Source organism: Pleuronectes platessa, chromosome 1, assembly GCF_947347685.1.
Source record: "Pleuronectes platessa chromosome 1, fPlePla1.1, whole genome shotgun sequence".
Taxonomy (NCBI): domain Eukaryota; kingdom Metazoa; phylum Chordata; class Actinopteri; order Pleuronectiformes; family Pleuronectidae; genus Pleuronectes; species Pleuronectes platessa.
The window spans coordinates 16,117,068-16,134,924 of NC_070626.1; the positions used below are offsets into that span (position 1 = coordinate 16,117,068).

The following is a 17,857-nucleotide window of genomic DNA, read 5'->3' on the forward strand; positions in this document are numbered from 1 at the left end:
TGGTGCATGATGGTTGTACAAATGCAGTTGGATAAAACAAACTGAGATTTAAAGCTGATGCGTATATAATTTTTGATCCTCTACAAACTTAACAAAAACAGAAAAGGCATTTTTTAGTTTTCTACACTTAAAGCATTGCCTGTGCTAATAACTGTTTATCACAGTCATTTTCTTGGAAATACATAAATAAACTGTATATGACAGTTAAGAAAAAAAGCTTCACATCGGCAAAGAAGCAAAGATACAAAAATAACTCATCTAAGATAACATCGTCTAAGGATTCAGGCAATTAAAAACCAGTTTTACCAAACAATATTTTGGGCTGTGTATGTTTGGAGAGTACAGTCCTGGATATTCATGCATGACACACAGTCTTTCTCTCTTTCTTTCTTTCTTTTTCTCTCTCTCTCTCTCTCTCTCTCTCTCTCTCTCTCTCTCTCTCTCTCTCTCTCTCTCTCTCGCTCTCTCTTTCTTTCTCCTACTGTGGTTGGTCGACTCAATGACACAGATATCTAAATATACGTCCGTGGACCTGAACATAAATAATGCCGCCTGTCTGTTTGTTTATTTATCCTTTGATTCCAGACATACAAAGTGTTGCCTGGACTTATCATATGATAAGGTTAACATGATAATTATCAACCACTTAGGTTGTATGACTGATGTTGGAGGATGTATTATTCTAATTTGAACTGTACAATATTTAGTCTTATCTTCAACAGAAATTGGGTTTAATGTCTTTGCTTATCAAGTGCTGTTCAACACTGACGCTCAGGCTACAGGGACTTTGGCCTGTGAAGAATCACATGGGGCTTGTTCCCTTTGGCCTACACACACACACACACGTTCTACAGAACAGAAGGTGGGAAATACAGATCTCAAAAAGTGCCACAACATGTAGAATGAAAATACTGTAAACATGTTACTGCTTTGTAGAACATAAAGACACATATGGAGCAATAACATAACAGGCATTGATTGTAATATAAGTTGTACATATCAAAATGAGGTCCTTGGAAATCCCACGTGTTAAATCACAAAAGGACAAACAGTAAATAGAGAGTTCCCCCAGGCCTATATATCAGACTCTTGTCATTATACAGAGGAAAAAATAATTCTTGCACATTTTAGATTATTATGTCGGTTAGTTTAGCTGTAATGCAATGAAGGAGGATAATTTACAGAGTTTTTCCCGGAAGAGACGACAATAGAAGAAGTCACATTAATTACATGAACTACTTGTAAGCATTGCTGCTTTTATCAAGGAAATATATTTAAGCAACATTTTTAAAAATCTCTTTCAATCTTTACCATTTTTGGAAAATGAATGTCACTGATGAATTGACAGGGTTTCTTCTTGGTGAGTTGGATCTGTTGTTGCAGAGAGAACAATGTCTACCGAGCTGGCAAACTGTGAACTGAAGCGTGTTCCTAGTTCTCTGCTTGTATGTGGGAGGTATGAGCTGGGAATGCACCAAGTAGGGTTTGAGGATACTGGTGCGGTTACGGATAACAGTGGGTTGTTGTTTCTTTATAGCAACATGAAGCTGTTTTATTTTTATTTTTTTCTAGCACACAGAAGAATAGTGTAGACGGCAGACTATATACTGAGAAGGTCTCTGTGGAGGTTCACATGAAGAACTGTATATCCCCATTAGGAACACCTCTGTTTATTGTTTGCCTCTTTGCAAGACCAAGACTGTAGTAAACATTAGTTAATAGATAAATCACCCCATTTTGGCAGTAATAAGAATATATGTATATTTGAATTTGTGTATTTAATTTATCCTTACTTTCGGAAATTCATACAAATTGCAAGACTGTATTTTTTGGGTTTTGATTTACAGATTGGTTTGACATATCCAATGCTACTCATGAATGTTTTTGTGAAAATGAAATCCCCAAACTCATCCCTAAATCACCTTAGTTTGTACTTCAGAGTGGTGCTTCTTAGATCAGGCATAATTTGATCCGGCTTTCAGGAGAGATTTAGTGACGCTGTTGTTTATGATCTCACCGTCTTTATCCTGCCTGTTGCTTTACATCCACAACAAGCCGACGGTACTTAGAGGGTTTTGTTCGGGTTTATGTTAATGATTTGATTCACTGAACTGTGTTGTGATTATCTCAAGAGATAGGCCGACTCATAGGACTCCTTCAAAACACAGATTTATTAGATCCCTCACCATGTTAATTTCCCCAATTTCTTTGAAAAGGTCAAGTCTGGTAAATCAGATTGAATATATTATGTTAACATATGAAAATACAGCTCAAATCCCCGGATAAATTAAAAAACATGACTGATCTTTGGAATATTTGTTTAAATTTTCCTTTTATATTGATCATCTTTCTGTTTGCTTTCATTTGTTCGTCATTTTTCTTATTTTTCCTGTTCTATCTTTAATATTCCAACAAAATTCTATCTCTCTTGTGGTCAGTTTAAGATCAGACATGCAGTTCAACTACATGTCTCCAGTAAACACATGAAGCTTCTCTCACAAATAGTCTGGAGTTTCTTGGATTTCTCAGTCGAAGCCTTGAATGACTCTCTTGTGTTTGTCCAGTGCACTTGCCTGCATCTGCTCATACATAAGACCTCATTGTATAACGCCTTCAGCAGAGGACAGCTAGGCAGTGGCGACAGTAGCTTGTCAGGTGACTGCACCATGGCTCCCTACGTGCTGACCCCGTGTGTTCCTTGTATCAAAGCATGTTTCTGCTGAGAAAGTGGAGCCACCAGAGTGTGCTGTCTGCAGGCACTGCACAAAGCCACACCACAGCTGCTCTAGAAATATCCGACAATGTCTAGAACTACAGGTACGGCGTTCGGCGGCAGGAAATTGAAGTGTGCCGCTGACACACCAGTGTCGTTCTCAGAGGGGCCAGATGTCCTGACAAATAAGTGCTGTTATTGGAACACACCCAGTATCACGCTCTGTGTTCATGTGACACGTTTCAGGGATGCAAGAGTGTACAGGGCTCTTTTTTAGTGGATGTGAGAACTACTTGCTGATATATTAATGAACTTACAATTCATTCATTAATCAAAACCAAAATGTTAATGTACCTGCAGTGGAAGGTGATGTAGTGAGATCTGACAGTCGCAGCCTCCTTCCAGGCTCTGTCACTGGTGTTAATTGGCTCTGGAGTTATTTGGCACTCACATTATCCCACAGAGAGCCAAACGTAACCGGGAGTATTTCAAATTCTGTGTCGCTTACAAGCCCTCAAACGTAAAGGATCACTAGGAGAATGGTGCATTAGCTGCTCACAGAGCTCCTGGCCTTAAGTGCAGTGAGCTCCTGCAGTGAACCCATTCCCAATGTCATTTGGATCAAGTGAGTAAGCTGGGAGGTGCGGGCTCATTCTCTCCTCAGCTCAGCTCCTGTGTTGATGTTAGCACTTATCTGAATGGTCTGGACATTACTGAGGACAGGCAGCACAGTGCTGAATTGAGATCACTGGCCAGCATTCTTCTGTGCCCTTGGGGTTTCCCTGGTGTGTGTCACTGCCGGAAAAATCTAGGCCCGGCTTGCAAAGCTTCCTCCAGCTGCAGATGAGCGCCAGTAGCTGCTGAATCACACCCACCATCCCGTCTACTCTTATTGAAGCCTAACTTTTGTTTTTCCATAAAACACTTCACCCTGTCCACATGAGAGCCGACTCGCGTTTTCGTGCTGCTGCCTGTTCTTGGTCTGAGCTCCACCAGAGCAGTGGTCAGCTGGTTGACCTCAAATACTCTCCTCCTCTCAGCTTGTGGCTAAAGGAGAGTATATGAACCCATCAGACTGCCCACATGGTCGGTGGGATGAAGCCGAGAGGAGCTCACTGCCTTCTTTTTGTTCACAAAGAGGAGCTCTGAAGAGGGAGGATATATCTTTCTTTCGCAGCCAGCCCTCCGACTGCCCTCGGACCGTGTGTGTGCGGAAAGCTGCAATCTAATACATAGAAGAAAGGCTGATCCGGCATCTGTGGCCTCTTCTTACCAGCCCCAGCTGTGCGTCAGCAGTGGTAGCTCTACTCCGTCCCACTCACTCTGATGAATGATGTCAACAGTGTGGAAATATTTATTTCCCTCACTGCAAAGCTTCTCTCATACAGAAAGCAATGTTAGCGGTCAGAGAGGTACAGACGTGGGTTTACAGACAGTTTTGCCAACATTCTAACTTTGCTTGTTTTTTTAAACCCACTGCAGATAAAGAAGGGCTCTGATAAATACTGTTTTACCTTTATCGATATAATGTGTAACAATTCCTATTTAAAATGTCTAAAAAGGACTAGACCCGTGATAAATGTTTTGCTGATTTCTGTACATTATCCAAAGTGTTTCGAACAAAGTTCGAACCAAGAGAAATCCACATGTTTATTTAAGGTGACAGGACATTTCCCTTAATTGACTTTATATGGCGACTTATTCGCTTAACCCGCGGTACCCTGCTTTAAAGTTTCAGTGTGTACGTTTTAGATGAAAGGGATCTATTGGCAATCCTAATATAATTTAGATGGGTAATCACCCAAATTTGTATGATTTGTTATTTTCTTTACCCTAGAATGGGCCCTTTACAGTCAAACAATATATATTTACCTCGGGAGCAGGGTCTTTCTACAGAGGCCGCCTTGTTTTTTACAATCGTCCAAACTGGATAGACCAATCACCTATTGATTTTTCTAACAACTAAAGGCTGCCACAGGTTCTCTTTTATGTTTGGGTGGGGGGGTTGAGGGGAGGGGAATTCAGCTGCAACGTGCAACTCCACCACTAGATATCACTAAATTTTACACACTATACCTTTTAACTTCCTGTGCAAACAAAGCAGGACAAAGGCAAATCATAAAGGTACAAAGTTTATTGCAGTTGAATCGCTGCAGTGGGCGTCTCTGATATGAGTTAAGCTTGTGTTTAGCGTCTCGGGATCACGTTCTTTCTGATCATTTACTACATTCATGTGCCGGCCTGGTTTGAATGTGTTTTTGGGGATGTGGGGATCAGGAGGAGTGTTGGATCCTGGTTCAAAGCTATTGTATTCAAAAATATCTATTGTTTGATTTCAGAGGTCAAAAAAACATTTTTTTTGGCTGAGATCGCTGTGGTGGGAGTCATTGGCAGGAGATGACATATCTGCACTGGAGCGCCCTGGTCATGCTGATAGTGGGTGTGTTAGAAGACAGGGCAGATGAAGAGAAGTGGGGCTTCCATGTCATGTAAGACATCACTGTAACTACAGAGGCATGCAGGTTGCAGAATGATGATACATTTCACTCAGAGTATATGTTGTGCAATAGATGTGAGTCTGTCCTGTCAAGAAGAATGACAGCATCAGTTGTTTCAAGCAGTGTCTCAAAATGACAAACACAATGTTAAAGCCATGAACCCCTCTAGTGGACATGTGAAAATTGGAAATATGGTAATACAAAGAAAATAAATACACATTAGGGAGGGCGACGCTGTGGGTGAATGGATGTGTTGGTAAAACATCAGACTTTAATATAAGAGACCATTGTTTTTTTTCTGTCTCCAACTGTCGCTGCTGTTTTGAAGAGAATCATTCTCTTACCTTTACAACAAGTTTATTATTATAATCATGAAATCCCAGCTCCCCTGGTTTTAGCAGGATAGCAATTTTAATGTCAAATCATAGTAAAAGATTCACTTTTTCCAACAGTGTCGAGTGTCAGACCTGAAAATGCTTCCTTGTAATTCTAGAGCAGGGGTGTTCAATTCAAATCAGAGAAAAAATCCTCAAGTGGAGGTTCAACACATCACAATGTCTTACTAACATTACTGAATGCAATTTATATATTTTTTGGGGGGGGAATAAAATAATTATTCATTAATTCCAATCAAGGTAAAAGTTTAGCCCGGTCCTAATATATATAGAAATATACATCAATTTCTGAATGTAGTACACAGCTGACAAATCAGTATAATGCAGTAATATGAATTGTTAGTTTTCACTTTGAACTGGTGGGACTATAAATAAACACTATAATCAACACTAAATGCCGCTTTCCTCATGTCAAGTAAAAGATGAAACACACAGCTGAAAGTCTTTTTTTTTAATGTAAACTTCATTTGGGATTTTTTTTCGAATTTCAACACAGAGCTTTAACAGCTGCTTTAATCTTCCTTTCTTTTATCCTTTTTACAAATCCGGGCTGGTGCAGTGTAGCTGCACCTCAGAACATATGCTACTGTTTTTGAACTGCTTGTTGGATAAATTAACATGTAAGTCTAGTGCGCTGGGTAAAATAGAAACCCTCTCTCAAAATGTGACAATTCTCATTGATTTGTTGTCTATAGGAATGGGCCCGGATTCTACGGCTTCTTGGTCCCATTTGATTCTAGCTCCAGCTTTGGTCAGTCTTCCTGTACAGTTAGATAAATTAAAAAAAAGGATGTTCTATCTGAAGGTGCTGCTGGATTTCGTTCTACTTTAATTGAGTTTCTCAGAACCAGACAGCAAACTATTACGGAGTCAGGTCAGGGGCCACAGCAAAGGCGAGCCATTGACATTCTTATGGCTCGTGTCATCTCCCCTCAGGATCTTGTGTCAGCAGCTCACTGTATCTCCACTGCGGCGGCTGCACAGGACGCGTTCCCAGCAGTGGTTTGTCAGGCTGCACTTGGACCAGCAATTTCACAACTGAAGTTATACCTTTTTGATCCCTGTAGGGAGATATTTTTTTTCCCTCCTTGACCCGCACACCAGCAAACTGATGAGTTCCTCAGGAGATCACAACATTTTTGCCGTCACATTCACTGAAAAAACATTTCTTTCCTCCTCAAGCCTTTGTCCTCTTTTCAAAGGACATTGCTCTATCTATTTCAATGAATATCTACTATCATGGTCATGGCAATGTTCTCGCCAGACTCGCTTTTGCCTTTTCAATGCCACCGTGTTGGTGGCAAACTTTTTCTTCAAATCTGACCTATGGGTTTTAAAATCTAGAGGCAGAGTTTGCTGTACAGGTTTGATGTTTTGCTAAGCTGTAACAGCTAATCTTATCTTATTTATGTCACTTTAACAACTACAGAGTTACTACTACCAGGGCTGAGATGTCATTAAAGGATAAAGTTCATTTATTTTTGTTTGAAGCATGTGTCATTCCTCCTCTTCATTCTCTCCACAGAAAACTAGCACAATCCTCCACCCAGGCCTCCTCAACATAATGCAATTTACAACCATCACACTGCTTCCTGAATGAACAATATCAATAAACATTTATACCTGAGGTAGAACAGCCGACATATGGAGAGGGGACTGCGATACAACTTAATGGTTGCAAACATCAACTTGAATAGCACCTAACATGCACAAGCTCAATGGCTGTCAGAAGAGAAACTGCTTTGTGAGTTGCTGGTTAGATTAAAGATTTGTGGAAAAAATCGTGTTGAAACTATTCCCAAACTGTTAAAAATAAATATAAACTGCCACTTGTTCTTAATGAGCTTATTTCCATCACAACTGTCAGGGCTCCTGTTGTTGTGGCCAGAGATATGGATTTATTGTGCACTGTTAACAGACTGCTTCATAACTCGACAGTTAGCACAGCAGCGTTTCCCCTCCATCCACCCAACAGGGCGGCTAAAATACGACTGCCGCTGATGATATCTCTATATAGCAGAGAAGAAGAGAGGCGAGGCCCGGTCTCCGTCTTATCTCTTCAGAAACCAATCTTATATTAGTTTGCGCTGCAGACACCTCATATTCAGGTTCGATGCACGCACTTGGGAGTAAAGCACATAACTAAGAAACCCCTGTGCCGACCTGTCATGACAACAACATGCAGCGGTATGTCAGCGCTGAATCAAGCAATGGTTTTTTAAGGTTTCCATTCACCAGGGTTGATGGGATGAGCGGCCCTGGCTGGGTCATTTATTTACCAAAGAAATTCTTTGTACATTAATCCATGTGTGATGTGTGCTGCATATGGCTGTTTGGATAGCATTTCCAATTGGAATCTCCCACAGTGCATTTTCTGCTCTCACCACGGCGAAGATAATCATTGTGTTTAGACCATGAGATGAGAACAAAACTCCTTTGAAATGCATACTAATGAAATTATTTTAGGAGGGTAAGCAGCTACAGGACACGTCTGCCCTCGCCTGCTGCTCGACTCTCCTTCCACCGGAGCCAGCGGTAATATTTGTCACAGACCAGCACACGTTCAGCTGGGAGGAATTCCTGGAAAGTTGTTGGTTAGTCAGTGCAACCAGAGGATGTTGGTTAATATTGTGGTTGCAAATCTTACTCCCCAAGAAACCTGCAACTACACTGTACCTAAATGTACTGAAACATCTCTGCTTACATCTTTGATATCATCGCACAAAATTTTGTCCGTACTCACAATAAACATGATCGGTTTTTACATATGATCATGGACAATGCATGTTATTTGCTCACATTGCACTAGGATAGCCAACCTTACAGTTACCCTTACAGATAGAACCAGAAAGGCCCAACAGTCCCCTTAAATTAAATCAAACTGCACTCGCAGATACGTCCCTTAAATATGCCAGCAACAATATTTAATAGGTTCTTTCCTGACTCCTACCAGATCCTTCAACCAAGTTTTGTGGCAATCCGCTCTGTAGTGTTTGCATAATCTTGCTTAAAAATAAAACAAAACTTGGTACAGGTGAATTTAAGCGGTTTGTGGTGCTATTAACCACAATCTAATTAGTCAATGAAAGGCCACCTCTTGATAAGGAGCAGTGTGAGAGAGCTGATCTGGGTACGGATAAGGATAAGGGTGGAGCAGGCACCGAGCTCGGCTGTGAGTTTTTATGCACACGACGGAGCGATGAGGAGGAGGAGGCAGAGAAAGGTTATCAGTGAGGTGTTGTGTCTTTGTTGTATTGAGATGGAGACAGAGCTAAATCAAGAGAGCAATATAGAGTGAAAATGGAGACAAGGAGAGAGAATGACAAAGCAAAAGGGCAAGGTCCGTGCTGTGCTGTGCTGTGCTGTGTGTGTGTGTGTGTGTGTGTGTGTGTGTGTGTGTGTGTGTGTGTGTGTGTGTGTGTGTGTGTGTGTGTGTGTGTGTGTGTGTGTGTGTGTGTGTGTGTGTGTGTGTGTGTGTGTGTGTGTGTGTGTGTGAGAGAGAGGGGGAGAGAGATAAGAGAAAGAGGTCAGCTTATTCAGTAAGGAAGTTATTAATTTTTTTCAATGCAAAATAGTGTACCGATACATACACACACTGTTAAGTCTCCTCTTTGAATTGTGCATTTTGGTCTAACGTACAAACACACACACAGACACACAACACACCTACACACACACACACACACACACACACACACACACAATAATAACATAATAATAAAGCATTATCGAAGAACAAAGAATAGAAAAACTTAAATATCAGTGGGAAAAAAAACAAATGAAATAAGTAATGCCTCCAGGGAATCATGTACCAACCAAATATGGCAAAAACAGACCCTTTATAAGTGATATTTTATATTTAACGACAGGTCATTGATATTAATTTATTGTAGATATTTGGGCTGCATAAACTGAGGACTTATATAAAAAACCTGTTATTTGAAGCTTGTATAAAATCAGAGTAACACAGATACACAAACATTCTATTGTCAGAGACACAGCTGCTCATTGAGATCATTAAATACATTTTATAGTAGTGAAGTAAGAAGAGGAACAAAATCAAAATAAAGTGCCCAAATAACAAAGAAACACAAAGGAGTTTGTATATTGAACTCAATTCAAAGCAATGGAATATCTAATAGATTATTTAAAAAGTCTCATCACAAAGTACATTTAAAAGCAACATCTTGTGAACACACACACACAGGCACTCACACACACACACGCACACACACACACACAAACACACACACACACACACACACACACACACACACACACACACACACACACACACATACATACACAAAGATTAGACAACCCGAGTGACTGCACAGTAGAAAACACACTTTTCTGAGAAAAATAGGCCAACACTAGATAACCAGGCAATGGAACTAATCCAGGACTATCGCTAGGGAAGGAAGGAGCGAAGTGAAGAGAGAAAGAGAGTGTGGGGGAGGGATGAAGGTACGACTGCTGGGGAAGAAGAGACAGAAGCATAAAGAGAAAGGGACATAGGACCAGAGAGAGACTCAACACTCACACACACACACAAACATACCATACGCACACACACAGAGGAAGGATGCTAAAGCCAGTAGAACTAAGTCCCTCTGCGGTTGGTAGTTCTGTCTGCCTGCGTCTCATTGTATTCCTGATAATTCTCTAAGATGCTTCCACTTGTCACAGGCACATCAGAAAGTTAGGAGTCGTTTTCACATTGTGATAAGAGTTGAATGGAAACTTAGAGAACATGTGTGGTTGCCGCCTAACACGCATTTTGATATGTTGTTCATCCTGTTGTTTATCCATTTGTTGATCTTCCTGCTCGACTAAACTCTGAAGTGTCCAAGCAGCAAAAGCTTAATGTGTGACTGTATTCATCTATGTGGACTCAAACAATGATAACTTTGGTTTTAATTAGCAAACACTCTCCCTCCAATGGGTTTGAGAATTGGCTGTAAAAAGTCTGTAGCTCGCTCCCTTTGCGAGGATGGCAGCTGTGATCAGCGTGGAGTCACAGCAATGACAATAAATTCCGACTCGTTTTGCAGTGGAAAAAAGTAAAAAAAAAGGATCTAAAAATCCACAGAAACTTCCCAAACTACTCCCATGGCGTAATCTACTTCTCTGTTTTTGTCCCAATGCTCAGGGTGATCCAGACATTTAGTTTTATTCCCCAAACAATGCCTGAACCTGGCTGTAAATACGGCTTATTTTTTGCCCGTTATAAAAGCTTTTCATGTTTGTCACCAGCTATGTACAGCTTTGTATATAATCATCATTATGATTGAATTCTCTCAATTATGTTGTGATCAATTCATTAGTTATACAACTAGAATGGCACTCAGTAATGTGCTCATCTCCACCAAGGCTCAACAGTCCCCCTCTGAATTCCCATTTACATTCACCTGTATGTTTATTCGGATCTGCACCAAATTGCCCACACAAATAAATATAGGTCCTCTAAACATGCTTGATTTTTTATATTAAGGATATAAAATAAACAAGTGACAGTGATTATTTTTTTTAAAGTTCAGTCCACCACTCCATCAAGGGAACCGATTCAATCACCATATTACACACACTCATAGAAATCAGTCCTCTTAATATGCCAGATTCTTTTATTAAATTGATGAATTATTCTCTGAGAGATTTGGCAAATGTTGAAAAAAGCCTTGCAAAGTTTAAGACAATGTAAAAAGAAAACCTGGCTTTGCCACCTGATCGGGATCCATACCCAAACCACGTCCCTCTACCAGGTATCATTGAAATCTGTCCTGCCAGTTTTGCATAATCCTGCTGACAAATAAATCACCACCTCCTTGGCAGACAGAGAAAACACATAAGTCCTACAATAGTAAATATGATAATGACAATCTCACAACAACTTATCACTTTTTAAAGTTGCCTGCTTTGTTACAGTGAGAAAAAATTCAAATGTACAGTGGTGTGAAGAAACAGAGGAAAGCATTAAATCCAAGAGCTGAAAACAAGAAAAATCATTTCCTTTTTTCTGTACTTATAACTTTAACGGGTTAATTTATCACCAGATTTTGTGTCAATGAATTGCCGCTCACAGTCTAATCAATGATGAAATGTTCAGGGTTGTAGTTGAATTCACATTGGGTTTTTTGAAAGTTGTACCAGCAGAGTAGTCAGAAGTATTTTGTCAGCAGAAAAATGAACGTGTGTTGTTGTGAGGACCGAAAATGACCGGGAAGGAGCCGCGGTGGCTGGAGCAGGCTGTGGACTGATGCTGAGTTCAGCTGTTGGGCTCGACTGCAGGACTGATGAGAACATTTAGATCCACAGGCCTCCTGCCTCACCAAACACCTGTTACTGCTGAGACACAGCAGGGGGCTGAGGGGATGCGGGAAGAGAGATGAAGCAATAGAAGGAGAGAGTTACAGGTAGACACTGAGAGATAGTAACAGAGACGCCATGAGAGAGAGGGAGGGAGAGCGAGAGAGGGATAACATGGAGGAGAAAACTGAAGGCCAGCCGACAGATTGCAAGTTGGGCTTTGCTTAGGTTGTCTGTAGGAATTGTGCTTTATGATATCACCCAAACACACCCAAACAAAACACACACACACACACACACACAAACACACACACACAGACACACACACACACACACACACACACACACACACACACACACACACACACACACACACACACACACACACACAGCCTTGTCTCTAAACTTCAAAGAACATTAACTTAAACTCATTTCCTGGAGACCTTAACAATAACTACTTACTTAACCCTAGCCCTAGGCCTGACCTCATCCTAACAATAAAACATGACCTCAACCTTAATATGAAATGCTTTATGACATAAACACTCGTCCCTAGTGTTAATGCAAAGTCATTTAGGTCCCAACAACATGAGTAATACCTGCAAGACAGACCCCACACACACTCTGTCTGTAATAATGCTGTTAAATTAATTCCGCTCACATTTACTCAGACATCTGCAGTAAAAGATAAATCTACCGTGAATCCAGATTAAGTCTTGTCACAGAAGTTCAACTTCAATGAAACATCTGAGTTTCTACTTTAGTTTGTGTACAAAGTGATAGAGCATGGAGGCAACGTACTAAAAAACAGTTTGAGGAAATACAGTGACAACACAACAATTCAAAACACACCCCGACTGGATAGAGCAATCTCAATGGCATGTGTACTCATGAATAGTTCACCACAAGCTCCGGCCACCCAGCGTGATCGCTGCATGCCCTCCCTCTGCCGCTGAATGTGAAGCTCACTGCCACAGCTGTGAGAAAGCACTATTTTAACCTCAGTCTTATGACTGTATGTATTTTTAATAAGTGGCATCTGTTTGTCACAAACGGTAAATTGAATGGAACACTTTGGAATTGACCAAACTTCATACTTCAGATTTATATTACCACTATAACCAAGCGATATCATTCAAAAAATATGGCCGGCTCCCACAAAGACATTTTTGGCACAGTGTGGGGTTTAGAAACTCTTAGAAATACAAACAATTTTTCCTGTCATCATAAATATGGGGAGATATCCTCTGGCCATGTTTAGGAAAAGGCCAACTGAAGCATCTTCATATTGGGGCACCTCAATTTTCAAATGGAGTTAAATGTGTACCTCAAAACCCAGAGGTCACAATTCTTCAAATTTAGGAACCCCTGCTCTGGAGGTGTTGGCCGTAATCTTAAGTGTCTTACTGATTGGTGTTATGTGGTTGGTCCTATCACATCTTCTCTGTTGACTTCAAAAGGTTAGAATCTGCGTATACACCACACAATATACTGTATATAGCTCATAAAGTTTACAGTGGAAATATCATTTGGATGATTTAGCATTTTAGCAATATAGCACAAATTGAATATTTCAGTCTGCGCTGAGAACGGGTGTGGCATCTCTCTTAGTGCATTTTTGGTTAATATTAATGTGAAGGAGCTCTTATACCCCAAAAAAGTGGTTTAAATAAATTTGTTTGGAGGAAAAAAGGAAAATGGAAAACAAAAGCTGGTCCAAGCTCCTTAGCTTCAACCGATTTGTACACCTGCTTTCAGTAAAACCTCTTAAATGCCACTTTTGATCAAGACGGTGACATCCACAGGGGGTTTGAACTGATTCTGACTCTGATTGAAGGCTTATAGTTTAAGGTTTTCCAACTTTGAGGATTGTGCAGATCACTTGAAAGAGTTGACTTTTTGTTTAAATGGCTATAGTCTTCACACAAACCACAAAACAAAAGTTGTGGTTGCACCATTGACCACACCCAGCTGTGATGTCACCCTGTACTGACACTCCTTCAAGTACACCTTTACAAGATTTACCACAGGATGGCAAAAAATAGGAGATTATTAGTTTCCGATAAATTGCTCTTTAAACTTTTATTTATTTTGTCGACACACACACACACACACACACACACACACACACACACACACACACACACACACACACACAGACACACACACACACACAGATGTTACGGTGTTTTCTGCAAAAATACACCAATTCAAGATAAACAAGGTACAGCGATAGTTGTAGTTGCTGACCACCGCAGGGACAGTATTTAATCTCTAAAAATAAACAGAAACACAAAACATCAGGCTTCACAGCAAAACAAAACTGACCCCTTGGAATTAGTTTGTCTGTTATTGCCGTGTTTTTAATTGCCTGAATATTGCTGCTCTTGATAGTTACCTGTTATGCACAAGTGACTGACAGCTGATGTGTTAGTAAAGTAACAACAGTACAATGCATCTTGGCACAAAAATTCCCCAGTGCAATTGAGAAAGGGGAAAGAGGGAGAGGGAAACATCATTGTGGTGCACCTCACTTTTTGATATTCATAATTGTGCAGTACTTATTCCCCTGGATATTTGAATTATTTATTTCTCCCTGTTTTTAATACAAATCAACATTTAAACCACAAATAACGAGCACTTGTCCTTCGTTACACTCATTCACTCCCTTCATGACTTTCTTTCACTGAGGATTTACCTCAATATTAATGATATTTATCAATAATGAATGTTTCAATGCGGCTCTTTGTTTCCTTGGATGTAATTTTTGTGACAGTCATACTTTAAATATGCTGTCATCCCTTAAAATGTTAATGTCACAGCTGTTGTCAAAGTTGTTTAAATGTGTAAAGTTTCAAACTCTCTTTAGAATTGGACGTGCACACGTTGACCTTGCATTGCTGCTTTGCTCTTTTGACAATTATTGTTATGTGCAAGACACCGAGGCCTTGTCTCCACTCTGCAGATATTTTTTAACAGATATTTTTTCCTCAATACAACAAAATATAAATCTCTGACTATGCAACCTTCATTTTTCCCAAAATCGTCATTAAGACAAGAACGTAAAAACAACTAAATGCTTACACATGCATGCCGGGCCACTAGGTGGCGATCACGTCAACAATCTATAAAACACCAGAGAGGAACATTGCGAGCATGCTAAGTGAGTTCTGGTTTTTGTATCTGCACTTTAGGCTGAGTTTGTAGTCCCAGAAATGTCAGTGATTTCAGTATGTGGATGCAGGGCTCAAAAACAGAAGAAAACAGTTTGATTTGCAAAATATCTGCATTAGCATGAGAGAAGAAAATGTAAATGTAATAGAATAAATATAAAAATAGCAATAGATGCCATGTATAATGGAGAACACCAGAAAAATACGAGGAGTTACAGCATTGGTTAGCAGTTTGTAGCATAATGAAAGGTTAATGAAATGATGAATTATTGTCATAAATGGAAAATTCATTTATAACTAAAACTAATGTTAAGCAGATCATCCTCATGATTTTCATGTGGCTGCTGTTGCCCCTGCAGTCTGAAATACCTCAACTGAAGTTAACCTGAAACAATGAAGTTCCTACCGCGATAAATAAATAATCATCTTACATGTGATTATTTCCACCAGGAGGCATTTGCTGAAATATCAGGTAAATATACATTGTGATACTCAGAATTTACAAGGCAACAGTCAGATGTATTGTAACAGCCATTTTCTAACTCTTTCTTATTTAGCTCTCTCCCTGAGGCATAGCAGTTGATTTATACTTTGCATTTCAAAACATCATACATCATAAGATGTAATGTGCGCAGGCATTTAGACACAAGGCCTCGGGCCCTCCTTTCCACTCTGGTTGACTGACTGACTGACTAACCGGCTGGCTGAATGGCTGGCTGAATGGCTGGCTGTCACCTTTCTCTTTTTTTAAACATCTGAGCTGGAGCATTTCCAGAAAATCCCCCGTTGTTTTTATCCCCTTTGGGTGTTTGCTGAGCGGTAATATGGAATCTACACTTCCTGAAAATACTGATATAAAAATGTTTGTTTGTTTCAGACACATCAAGGTAGAAGGGCTGGCTCGTAAAAAGCCAGAGTTTGAAATCCCTCCAAAAGAATCTTCTTTTTTTTTACAAATACATCAAAGTACAGAGAGGAAAGAGCTTTGATATCAGAGCAAAAAGCAAATGATGCTCCCCTCTTTACTAGCTTGTCATTTTATTAAAACATCAGGAAATAACAGTTCTTTTTAATGCTTCACACTTTGAAAACTTTTAGTTTAATGGCTGACCAAAAGAACGTCTTAACTAAAAATAAAGTGTATTTTCTTTGCATTCTATATTTATAACAAATGTAGGCTAAAGAAACTTCTTTCCCCATATAGATTTCATAGCTTTCTTTAGATTCTAGTTCTTTCGTCTTTTATTCATTAAAAGCTTTACAGCCCTGGTGTTGTGTCGTTTTCCTCATATATCATTGTGTATAGCGAAAGAAACACTGTTTTTATTTATATGTTGCTGACTGACAGGAAGAACATGATGGGATGGAACATTGTTTCCCTCAATCCATCTCTCAGATTTATTTCCATTGTTCTGCTTGCTAAGCCTCTCCTGTTAACCACTCCTCAGACTTTCCGTGTCTGTCGTTTTTTACTCATGCACTATTTCAACTGTCGATGGCCCCTCATCTCTCTTTTTTTTTAAGTCTCTTCACTTTTTTATTTGCTGAGTTTTTCTCTCCGTTCCTCCATCGTTTTCTGCTTCTCACAGTGATTCTGTGCTAGCTGCTGTGTCCCTGATCGGAAACTTGTTCTTGTTTCTTACAGACACACACACACACACACACAAACACAGAAACACACACACACACACACACACAACACGCAGACCAACAACACAGAGCAGTGGGGCTGTTAAAATGGAATGAAAAGGTTTTCACTTTGAGATGGGAACTCAAATAACTGAAATGATTGGGGACGATTCTGAAAATAATCAAGTGTATAAACTCCCATTGTGAACTCACTGTGGAAGGAAGGAAATAAACTTTTTTTCTGTTTTAAAATGGTGTGCAGGCTCTCAAGCTAACCTTTGCTATATTAAATTATAAACATAAGCAGGAGGAGACATGTAGAAGTAAATGATGAATCAGTGAATGGACTATGGAGCCGGAGTCTTTGCATTATCGAGGCGCTGTTGACACAAACACTCAATCAGTTCAATCAATACAATGGAAATATCACTATAAACAATGTAAAAAATATTTTTGGGGATTGGCTCTAATGCATAATATACACTGTAGTGATAATTTGATCTTTAAGCACTTACAAGATTTATATAAATGTAAATAAATATCACCTTAATGACCCAAATAGCAAATATTCTATTCCTTCACTTGGATAAAGAAATATGGCAGAGTTGTGGTCTTCTAGATTTATGCCCTATGATATTGTTTTACACACCTGAACACAGGATATGTGATCAAACAAAGTTTAACTTTGTACTGTTCTCTTACACTATTTTTTCAATAAAGGTTCAGATCTTATTATTATTCAGATATTGTTATAATAATAAATGTCTGGGGACCGTGGAGAACAGTATGGTGGGAGTATTTAAATGTCAAATTTGCTTATGCGGGCTGCAGGATTGTGGAAAGTGGGATGACTGTTTTCTGTGGTTGTTACCCTTGTGTGTGAGTCTATGTGTCCACACTGTGCGTGGTGTTGAAGTCTTGTGAAAAACTTTGGTGCTGGAGAAACTGTATTTACCTTTAAGATGACTTAATCTCGACTTCCATGAAGTAGACGGACTAATCTCAGCAGTGGACATCAACACTGCTCACAGAGACATGAAAGGCGTCCATGAGTTAGTCTTTGGTTGAGTAGAAAAATCTGATATCAGCAAATGAGTCAGCAGGATTAGCATATTTTAGCCCTGTAGCCCACTGCAGCACATG

The 17,857-nt window shown here is 39.7% G+C and overlaps 1 protein-coding gene across 1 annotated transcript in view; it reads left to right on the forward strand.

Annotated features, from left to right (window-relative positions):
• The window catches only part of LOC128442454 (CUB and sushi domain-containing protein 1), a 289,198-nt gene that overhangs the window by 581 nt on the left and 270,760 nt on the right, over positions 1 to 17,857 (forward strand). The gene's annotated exons all lie outside the window — the stretch shown is intronic.